This window comes from Taudactylus pleione, unplaced genomic scaffold (genome assembly GCF_031769625.1).
Source record: "Taudactylus pleione unplaced genomic scaffold, aTauple2 ptg000967l, whole genome shotgun sequence".
In the NCBI taxonomy this organism is placed as follows: domain Eukaryota; kingdom Metazoa; phylum Chordata; class Amphibia; order Anura; family Myobatrachidae; genus Taudactylus; species Taudactylus pleione.
This window is the reverse complement of record NW_028285368.1, coordinates 7,082,501-7,090,000: the sequence shown is the minus strand read 5'-3', so window position 1 is coordinate 7,090,000 and position 7,500 is coordinate 7,082,501. Positions and strand designations below refer to the sequence as shown.

The 7,500-nt window shown below is 37.6% G+C and overlaps 4 non-coding genes and 28 pseudogenes across 4 annotated transcripts; all 32 read right to left on the bottom strand.

The window, feature by feature from the left end:
- Positions 1-40: 40 nt before the first annotated feature.
- On the bottom strand, positions 41-159 carry LOC148461177 (5S ribosomal RNA; annotated as a pseudogene).
- Positions 160-276: 117 nt separating this feature from the next.
- Positions 277-395, bottom strand: LOC148461176 (5S ribosomal RNA). Its single transcript, XR_015874542.1, has one exon. It is a non-coding gene; the product is annotated as a 5S ribosomal RNA (ribosomal RNA).
- Positions 396-511: 116 nt separating this feature from the next.
- Positions 512-630, bottom strand: LOC148461175 (5S ribosomal RNA; annotated as a pseudogene).
- A 116-nt stretch (positions 631-746) lies between these two features.
- LOC148461174 (5S ribosomal RNA) lies at positions 747-865 on the bottom strand (annotated as a pseudogene).
- Positions 866-981: 116 nt separating this feature from the next.
- On the bottom strand, positions 982-1,100 carry LOC148461173 (5S ribosomal RNA; annotated as a pseudogene).
- A 116-nt stretch (positions 1,101-1,216) lies between these two features.
- LOC148461172 (5S ribosomal RNA) lies at positions 1,217-1,335 on the bottom strand (annotated as a pseudogene).
- Positions 1,336-1,451: 116 nt separating this feature from the next.
- LOC148461171 (5S ribosomal RNA) lies at positions 1,452-1,570 on the bottom strand (annotated as a pseudogene).
- Positions 1,571-1,685: 115 nt separating this feature from the next.
- Positions 1,686-1,804, bottom strand: LOC148461170 (5S ribosomal RNA; annotated as a pseudogene).
- Positions 1,805-1,920: 116 nt separating this feature from the next.
- On the bottom strand, positions 1,921-2,039 carry LOC148461169 (5S ribosomal RNA; annotated as a pseudogene).
- Positions 2,040-2,154: 115 nt separating this feature from the next.
- LOC148461168 (5S ribosomal RNA) lies at positions 2,155-2,273 on the bottom strand. Its single transcript, XR_015874251.1, has one exon. It is a non-coding gene; the product is annotated as a 5S ribosomal RNA (ribosomal RNA).
- Positions 2,274-2,389: 116 nt separating this feature from the next.
- LOC148461167 (5S ribosomal RNA) lies at positions 2,390-2,508 on the bottom strand (annotated as a pseudogene).
- Positions 2,509-2,625: 117 nt separating this feature from the next.
- LOC148461166 (5S ribosomal RNA) lies at positions 2,626-2,744 on the bottom strand. The gene has a single exon (XR_015874540.1). It is a non-coding gene; the product is annotated as a 5S ribosomal RNA (ribosomal RNA).
- A 116-nt stretch (positions 2,745-2,860) lies between these two features.
- Positions 2,861-2,979, bottom strand: LOC148461165 (5S ribosomal RNA; annotated as a pseudogene).
- A 116-nt stretch (positions 2,980-3,095) lies between these two features.
- On the bottom strand, positions 3,096-3,214 carry LOC148461164 (5S ribosomal RNA; annotated as a pseudogene).
- A 115-nt stretch (positions 3,215-3,329) lies between these two features.
- LOC148461163 (5S ribosomal RNA) lies at positions 3,330-3,448 on the bottom strand (annotated as a pseudogene).
- Positions 3,449-3,564: 116 nt separating this feature from the next.
- Positions 3,565-3,683, bottom strand: LOC148461162 (5S ribosomal RNA; annotated as a pseudogene).
- Positions 3,684-3,799: 116 nt separating this feature from the next.
- LOC148461161 (5S ribosomal RNA) lies at positions 3,800-3,918 on the bottom strand (annotated as a pseudogene).
- Positions 3,919-4,034: 116 nt separating this feature from the next.
- On the bottom strand, positions 4,035-4,153 carry LOC148461160 (5S ribosomal RNA; annotated as a pseudogene).
- Positions 4,154-4,269: 116 nt separating this feature from the next.
- On the bottom strand, positions 4,270-4,388 carry LOC148461159 (5S ribosomal RNA; annotated as a pseudogene).
- Positions 4,389-4,504: 116 nt separating this feature from the next.
- LOC148461158 (5S ribosomal RNA) lies at positions 4,505-4,623 on the bottom strand (annotated as a pseudogene).
- A 116-nt stretch (positions 4,624-4,739) lies between these two features.
- Positions 4,740-4,858, bottom strand: LOC148461157 (5S ribosomal RNA; annotated as a pseudogene).
- Positions 4,859-4,974: 116 nt separating this feature from the next.
- LOC148461156 (5S ribosomal RNA) lies at positions 4,975-5,093 on the bottom strand (annotated as a pseudogene).
- A 116-nt stretch (positions 5,094-5,209) lies between these two features.
- Positions 5,210-5,328, bottom strand: LOC148461155 (5S ribosomal RNA; annotated as a pseudogene).
- Positions 5,329-5,444: 116 nt separating this feature from the next.
- LOC148461154 (5S ribosomal RNA) lies at positions 5,445-5,563 on the bottom strand (annotated as a pseudogene).
- A 116-nt stretch (positions 5,564-5,679) lies between these two features.
- LOC148461153 (5S ribosomal RNA) lies at positions 5,680-5,798 on the bottom strand (annotated as a pseudogene).
- Positions 5,799-5,914: 116 nt separating this feature from the next.
- LOC148461152 (5S ribosomal RNA) lies at positions 5,915-6,033 on the bottom strand. The gene has a single exon (XR_015873507.1). It is a non-coding gene; the product is annotated as a 5S ribosomal RNA (ribosomal RNA).
- Positions 6,034-6,149: 116 nt separating this feature from the next.
- On the bottom strand, positions 6,150-6,268 carry LOC148461151 (5S ribosomal RNA; annotated as a pseudogene).
- Positions 6,269-6,384: 116 nt separating this feature from the next.
- On the bottom strand, positions 6,385-6,503 carry LOC148461150 (5S ribosomal RNA; annotated as a pseudogene).
- A 116-nt stretch (positions 6,504-6,619) lies between these two features.
- Positions 6,620-6,738, bottom strand: LOC148461149 (5S ribosomal RNA; annotated as a pseudogene).
- A 116-nt stretch (positions 6,739-6,854) lies between these two features.
- Positions 6,855-6,973, bottom strand: LOC148461148 (5S ribosomal RNA; annotated as a pseudogene).
- A 116-nt stretch (positions 6,974-7,089) lies between these two features.
- On the bottom strand, positions 7,090-7,208 carry LOC148461147 (5S ribosomal RNA; annotated as a pseudogene).
- A 116-nt stretch (positions 7,209-7,324) lies between these two features.
- On the bottom strand, positions 7,325-7,443 carry LOC148461146 (5S ribosomal RNA; annotated as a pseudogene).
- Between the last annotated feature and the right edge of the window lie 57 nt (positions 7,444-7,500).

The window sequence follows — 7,500 nt, the reverse complement described above, 5'->3', positions numbered from 1 at the left end:
GTAAAATGTAATAGAAAAGAATGTTATGGCAGTATAAAATTACCTACAGCACCTGGTATTCCCAGGTGGTCTCCCATCCAAGTTCTAACCAGGCCCAACACTGAATAGCTTCCAAGATCAGACGAGATTGGGCATGCCCAGTGTGGTTTGGCTGTAGGTGCTCAAAAACATTAACTTTAGACCTCTTTTACTTCTTAACTCAAGTACATTCTATAGATAAGTTGAAAAAATGAAATGTAAAATGTAACAGAAAAGAATGTTATGGCAGTATAAAATTACCTACAGCACCTGGTATTCCCAGGTGGTCTCCCATCCAAGTACTAACCAGGCCCAACACTGCATAGCTTCCAAGATCAGACGAGATTGGGCATATCCAGTGTGGTTTGGCTGTAGGTGCTCAAAAACATTAACTTTAGACCTCTATTACTTCTTAACTCAAGTAAATTGATTGATATGTTGAAAAAATTAATTGTAAAATGTAATAGAAAAGAATGTTATGGCAGTATAAAATTACCTACAGCACCTGGTATTCCCAGGTGGTCTCCCATCCAAGTACTAACCAGGCCCAACACTGAATAGCTTCCAAGATCAGACGAGATTGGGCATGTCCAGGGTGGTTTGGCTGTAGGTGCTCAAAAACATTAACTTTAGACCTCTTTTATTTCTTAACTCAAGTAAATTCATTGATACGTTGAAAAAATTAAATGTAAAATGTAATAGAAAAGAATGTTATGTCAGTATAAAATTTCCTACAGCATCTGGTATTCCCAGGTGGTCTCCCATCCAAGTACTAACCAAGCCCAACACTGCACTGCTTCCAAGATCAGATGAGATTGGGCATGTCCAGTGCGGTTTGGCTGTAGGTGCTCAAAAACTTTAACTTTAGACCTCTTTTACTTCTTTACTCAAGTAAATTCATTGATAAGTTGAAAAAATTAAATGTAAAATGTAATAGAAAAGAATGTTATGGCAGTATAAAATTACCTACAGCTCCTGGTATTCCCATGTGGTCTCCCATCCAAGTACTAACCAGGCCCAACACTGCATAGCTTCCAAGATCAGACGAGATTGGGCATGTCCAGTGTGGTTGGGCTGTAGGTGCTCAAAAACATTAACTTTAGACCTCTATTACTTCTTAACTCAAGTAAATTCATTGATAAGTTGAAAAAATTAAATGTAAAATGTAATAGAAAAGAATGTCATGGCAGTATAAAATTACCTACAGCACCTGGTATTCACAGGTGGTCTCCCATCCAAGTACTAACCATGCCCAACACTGCATAGCTTCCAAGATCAGACGAGATTGGGCATGTCCAGTGTGGTTTGGCTGTAGGTGCTCAAAAACATTAACTTTAGACCTCTATTACTTCTTAACTCAAGTAAATTCATTGATAAGTTGAAAAAATTAAATGTAAAATGTAATAGAAAAGAATGTTATGTCAGTATAAAATTCCCTACAGCACCTGGTATTCCCAGGTGGTGTCCCATCCAAGTACTAACCAAGCCCAACACTGCACAGCTTCCAAGATCAGATGAGATTGGGCATGTCCAGTGTGGTTTGGCTGTAGGTGCTCAAAAACTTTAACTTTAGACCTCTTTTACTTCTTAACGCAAGTAAATTCATTGATAAGTTTAAAAATGAAATGTAAAATGTAACAGAAAAGAATGTTATGGCAGTATAAAATTACCTACAGCAAATGGTATTACCAGGTGGTCTCCCATCCAAGTACTAACCAGGCCCAACACTGCATAGCTTCCAAGATCAGATGAGATAGGGCATGCCCAGTGTGGTTTGGCTGTAGGTGCACAAAAACATTAACTTTAGACCTCTTTTACTTCTTAACTCAAGTAAATTCATTGATAAGTTGAAAAAATTTAATGTAAAATGTAATAGAAAAGAATGTAATGGCTGAATAAAATTACATACAGCACCTGGTATTCCCAGGTGGTCTCCCATCCAAGTACTAACCAGGCCCAACACTGCATAGCTTCCAAGATCAGACGAGATTGGGCATGTCCAGTGTGGGTTGGCTGTAGGTGCTCAAAAACATTAACTTTAGTCCTCTTTTACTTCTTAACTCAAGTAAATTCATTGATAAGTTTAAAATTGAAATGTAAAATGTAATAGAAAAGAATGTTATGGCAGTATAAAATTACCTACAGCACCTGGTATTCCCAGGTGGTCTCCCATCCAAGTACTAACCAGGCCCAACACTGCATAGCTTCCAAGATCAGATGAGATTGGGCATGTCCAGTGTGGTTTGGCTGTAGGTGCACAAAAACTTTAACTTTAGACCTCTTTTACTTCTTTACTCAAGTAAATTCATTGATAAGTTGAATAAATTAAATGTAAAATGTAATAGAAAAGAATGTTATGGCAGTATAAAATTACCTACAGCACCTGGTATTCCCAGGTGGTCTCCCATCCAAGTTCTAACCAGGCCCAACACTGAATAGCTTCCAAGATCAGACGAGATTGGGCATGCCCAGTGTGGTTTGGCTGTAGGTGCTCAAAAACATTAACTTTAGACCTCTTTTACTTCTTAACTCAAGTACATTCTATAGATAAGTTGAAAAAATGAAATGTAAAATGTAACAGAAAAGAATGTTATGGCAGTATAAAATTACCTACAGCACCTGGTATTCCCAGGTGGTCTCCCATCCAAGTACTAACCAGGCCCAACACTGCATAGCTTCCAAGATCAGACGAGATTGGGCATATCCAGTGTGGTTTGGCTGTAGGTGCTCAAAAACATTAACTTTAGACCTCTATTACTTCTTAACTCAAGTAAATTGATTGATATGTTGAAAAAATTAATTGTAAAATGTAATAGAAAAGAATGTTATGGCAGTATAAAATTACCTACAGCACCTGGTATTCCCAGGTGGTCTCCCATCCAAGTACTAACCAGGCCCAACACTGAATAGCTTCCAAGATCAGACGAGATTGGGCATGTCCAGGGTGGTTTGGCTGTAGGTGCTCAAAAACATTAACTTTAGACCTCTTTTATTTCTTAACTCAAGTAAATTCATTGATACGTTGAAAAAATTAAATGTAAAATGTAATAGAAAAGAATGTTATGTCAGTATAAAATTTCCTACAGCATCTGGTATTCCCAGGTGGTCTCCCATCCAAGTACTAACCAAGCCCAACACTGCACTGCTTCCAAGATCAGATGAGATTGGGCATGTCCAGTGCGGTTTGGCTGTAGGTGCTCAAAAACTTTAACTTTAGACCTCTTTTACTTCATAACTCAAGTAAATTCATTGATAAGTTTAAAAATGAAATGTAAAATGTAACAGAAAATAATGTTATGGCAGTATAAAATTACCTACAGCTCCTGGTATTACCAGGTCGTCTCCCATCCAAGTACTAAACAGGCCCAACACTGCATAGCTTCAAAGATCAGACGAGATTGGGCATGCCCAGTGTGGTTTGGCTGTAGGTGCTCAAAAACATTAACTTTAGACCTCTTTTACTTCTTAACTCAAGTAAATTCATTGATAAGTTGAAAAAATTAAATGTAAAATGTAATAGAAAAGAATGTTATGGCTGAATAAAATTACCTACAGCACCTGGTATTCCCAGGTGGTCTCCCATCCAAGTATTAACCAGGCCCAACACTGCATAGCTTCCAAGATCAGACGAGATTGGGCATGTCCAGTGTAGTTTGGCTGTAGGTGCTCAAAAACATTAACTTTAGACCTCTTTTACTTCTTTACTCAAGTAAATTCATTGATAAGTTGAAAAAATTAAATGTAAAATGTAATAGAAAAGAATGTTATGGCAGTATAAAATTACCTACAGCTCCTTGTATTCCCAGGTGGTCTCCCATCCAAGTACTAACCAGGCACAACACTGCTTAGCTTCCAAGATCAGACGAGATTGGGCATGTCCAGTGTGGTTTGGCTGTAGGTGCTCAAAAACATTAACTTTAGACCTCTATTACTTCTTAACTCAAGTAAATTCATTGATAAGTTGAAAAAATTAATTGTAAAATGTAATAGAAAAGAATGTTATGGCAGTATAAAATTAACTACAGCACCTGGTATTCCCAGGTGGTCTCCCATCCAAGTACTAACCAGGCCCAAGACTGCATAGCTTCCAAGATCAGACGAGATTGGGCATGTCCAGTGTGGTTGGGTTGTAGGTGCTCAAAAACATTAACTTTAGACCTCTATTACTTCTTAACTCAAGTAAATTCATTGATAAGTTGAAAAAATTAAATGTAAAATGTAATAGAAAAGAATGTCATGGCAGTATAAAATTAACTACAGCACCTGGTATTCCCAGGTGGTCTCCCATCCAAGTACTAACCAGGCCCAACACTGCACAGCTTCCAAAATCAGACGAGATTGGGCATGGCCAGTGTGGTTTGGCTGTAGGTGCTCAAAAACATTAACTTTAGACCTCTATTACTTCTTAACTCAAGTAAATTCATTGGTAAGTTGAAAAAATTAAATGTAAAATGTAATAGAAAAGAATGTTATGTCAGTATAAAATTACCTACAGCACCTGGTATTCCCAGGTGGTCTCCCATCCACGTACTAACCAAGCCCAACACTGCACAGCTTCCAAGATCAGATGAGATTGGGCATGTCCAGTGTGGTTTGGCTGTAGGTGCTCAAAAACATTAACTTTAGACCTCTTTTACTTCTTAACTCAAGTAAATTCATTGATAAGTTGAAAAAATGTAATATAAAATGTAATAGAAAAGAATGTTATGGCAGTATAAAATTACCTACAGCACCTGGTATTCCCAGGTGGTCTCCCATCCTATTACTAACCAAGCCCAACACTGCACAGCTTCCAAGATCAGATGAGATTGGGCATGTCCAGTGTGGTTTGGCTGTAGGTGCTCAAAAACTTTAACTTTAGACCTCTTTTACTTCTTAACTCAAGTAAATTCATTGATAAGTTGAAAAAATGTAATATAAAATGTAATAGAAAAGAATGTTATGGCAGTATAAAATTACCTACAGCACCTGGTATTCCCAGGTGGTCTCCCATCCAAGTACTAATCAGGCCCAACACTGCATTGCTTCCAAGATCAGACGAGATTGGGCATTTCCAGTGTGGTTTGGCTGTAGGTGCTCAAAAACATTAACTTTAGACCTCTTTTACTTATTAACTCAAGTAAATTCATTGATAAGTTGAAAAAATGAAATGTAAAATGTAATAGAAAAGAATGTTATGGCAGTATAAAATTACCTACAGCTCCTGGTATTCCCAGGTGGTCTCCCATCCAAGTACTAACCAGGCCCAAGACTGCATAGCTTCCAAGATCAGACGAGATTGGGCATGTCCAGTGTGGTTGGGCTGTAGATGCTCAAAAACATTAACTTTAGACCTCTATTACTTCTTAACTCAAGTAAATTCATTGATAAGTTGAAAAAATTAAATGTAAAATGTAATAGAAAAGAATGTTATGTCAGTATAAAATTACCTACAGCACCTGGTATTCCCAGGTGGTCTCCCATCCAAGTACTAACCAAGCCCAACACTGCACAGCTTCCAAGATCAGATGAGATTGGGCATGTCCAGTGTGGTTTGGCTGTAGGTGCTCAAAAACATTAACTTTAGACCTCGTTTACTTCTTAACTCAAGTAAATTCATTGATAAGTTGAAAAAATGTAATATAAAATGTAATAGAAAAGAATGTTATGGCAGTATAAAATTACCTACAGCACCTGGTATTCCCAGGTGGTCTCCCATCCAAGTACTAACCAAGCCCAACACTGCACAGCTTCCAAGATCAGATGAGATTGGGCATGTCCAGTGTGGTTTGGCTGTAGGTGCTCAAAAACTTTAACTTTAGACCTCTTTTACTTCTTAACTCAAGTAAATTCATTGATAAGTTGAAAAAATGTAATATAAAATGTAATAGAAAAGAATGTTATGGCAGTATAAAATTACCTACAGCACCTGGTATTCCCAGGTGGTCTCCCATCCAAGTACTAATCAGGCCCAACACTGCATAGCTTCCAAGATCAGACGAGATTGGGCATTTCCAGTGTGGTTTGGCTGTAGGTGCTCAAAAACATTAACTTTAGATCTCTATTACTTCTTAACTCAAGTAAATTCATTGATAAGTTGAAAAAATTAAATGTAAAATGTAATAGAAAAGAATGTTATGTCAATATAAAATTACCGACAGCACCGGGTATTCCCAGGTGGTCTCCCATCCAAGTACTAACCAAGCCCAACACTGCACAGCTTCCAAGATCAGATGAGATTGGGCATGTCCAGTGTGGTTTGGCTGTAGGTGCTCCAAAACATTAACTTTAGACCTCTTTTACTTCTTAACTCAAGTAAATTCATTGATAAGTTGAAAAAATGTAATATAAAATGTAATAGAAAAGAATGTTATGGCAGTATAAAATTACCTACAGCACCTGGTATTCCCAGGTGGTCTCCCATCCAAGTACTAACCAAACCCAACACTGCATAGCTTCCAAGAGCAGATGAGATTGGGCATATCCAGTGTGGTTTGGCTGTAGGTGCTCAAAAACATTAACTTTAGACCTCTTTTACTTCTTTACTCAAGTAAATTCATTGATAAGTTGAAAAAATTAAATGTAAAATGTAATAGAAAAGAATGTTATGGCAGTATAAAATTACCTACAGCTCCTGGTATTCCCAGGTGGTCTCCCATCCAAGTACTAACCAGGCCCAAGACTGCATAGCTTCCAAGATCAGACGAGATTGGGCATGTCCAGTGTGGTTGGGCTGTTGGTGCTCAAAAACATTAACTTTAGACCTCTATTACTTCTTAACTCAAGTAAATTCATTGATAAGTTGAAAAAATTAAATGTAAAATGTAATAGAAAAGAATGTCATGGCAGTATAAAATTACCTACAGCACCTGGTATTCCCAGGTGGTCTCCCATCCAAGTACTAACCAGGCCCAACACTGCATAGCTTCCAAGATCAGACGAGATTGGGCATGGCCAGTGTGGTTTGGCTATAGGTGCTCAAAAACATTAACTTTAGACCTCTATTACTTCTTAACTCAAGTAAATTCATTGATAAGTTGAAAAAATTAAATGTAAAATGTAATAGAAAAGAATGTTATGTCAGTATAAAATTACCTACAGCACCTGGTATTCCCAGGTGGTCTCCCATCCAAGTACTAACCAAGCCCAACACTACACAGCTTCCAAGATCAGATGAGATTGGGCATGTCCAGTGTGGTTTGGCTGTAGGTGCTCAAAAACATTAACATTAGACCTCTTTTACTTCTTAACTCAAGTAAATTCATTGATAAGTTGAAAAAATGTAATATAAAATGTAATAGAAAAGAATGTTATGGCAGTATAAAATTACCTACAGCACCTGATATTCCCAGGTGGTCTCCCATCCAAGTACTAACCAAGCCCAACACTGCACAGCTTCCAAGATCAGATGAGATTGGGCATGTCCAGTGTGGGTTGGCTGTAGGTGCTCAAAAACATTAACTTTAGTCCTCTTTTACTTCTTAACTCAAGTAAATTCATTGA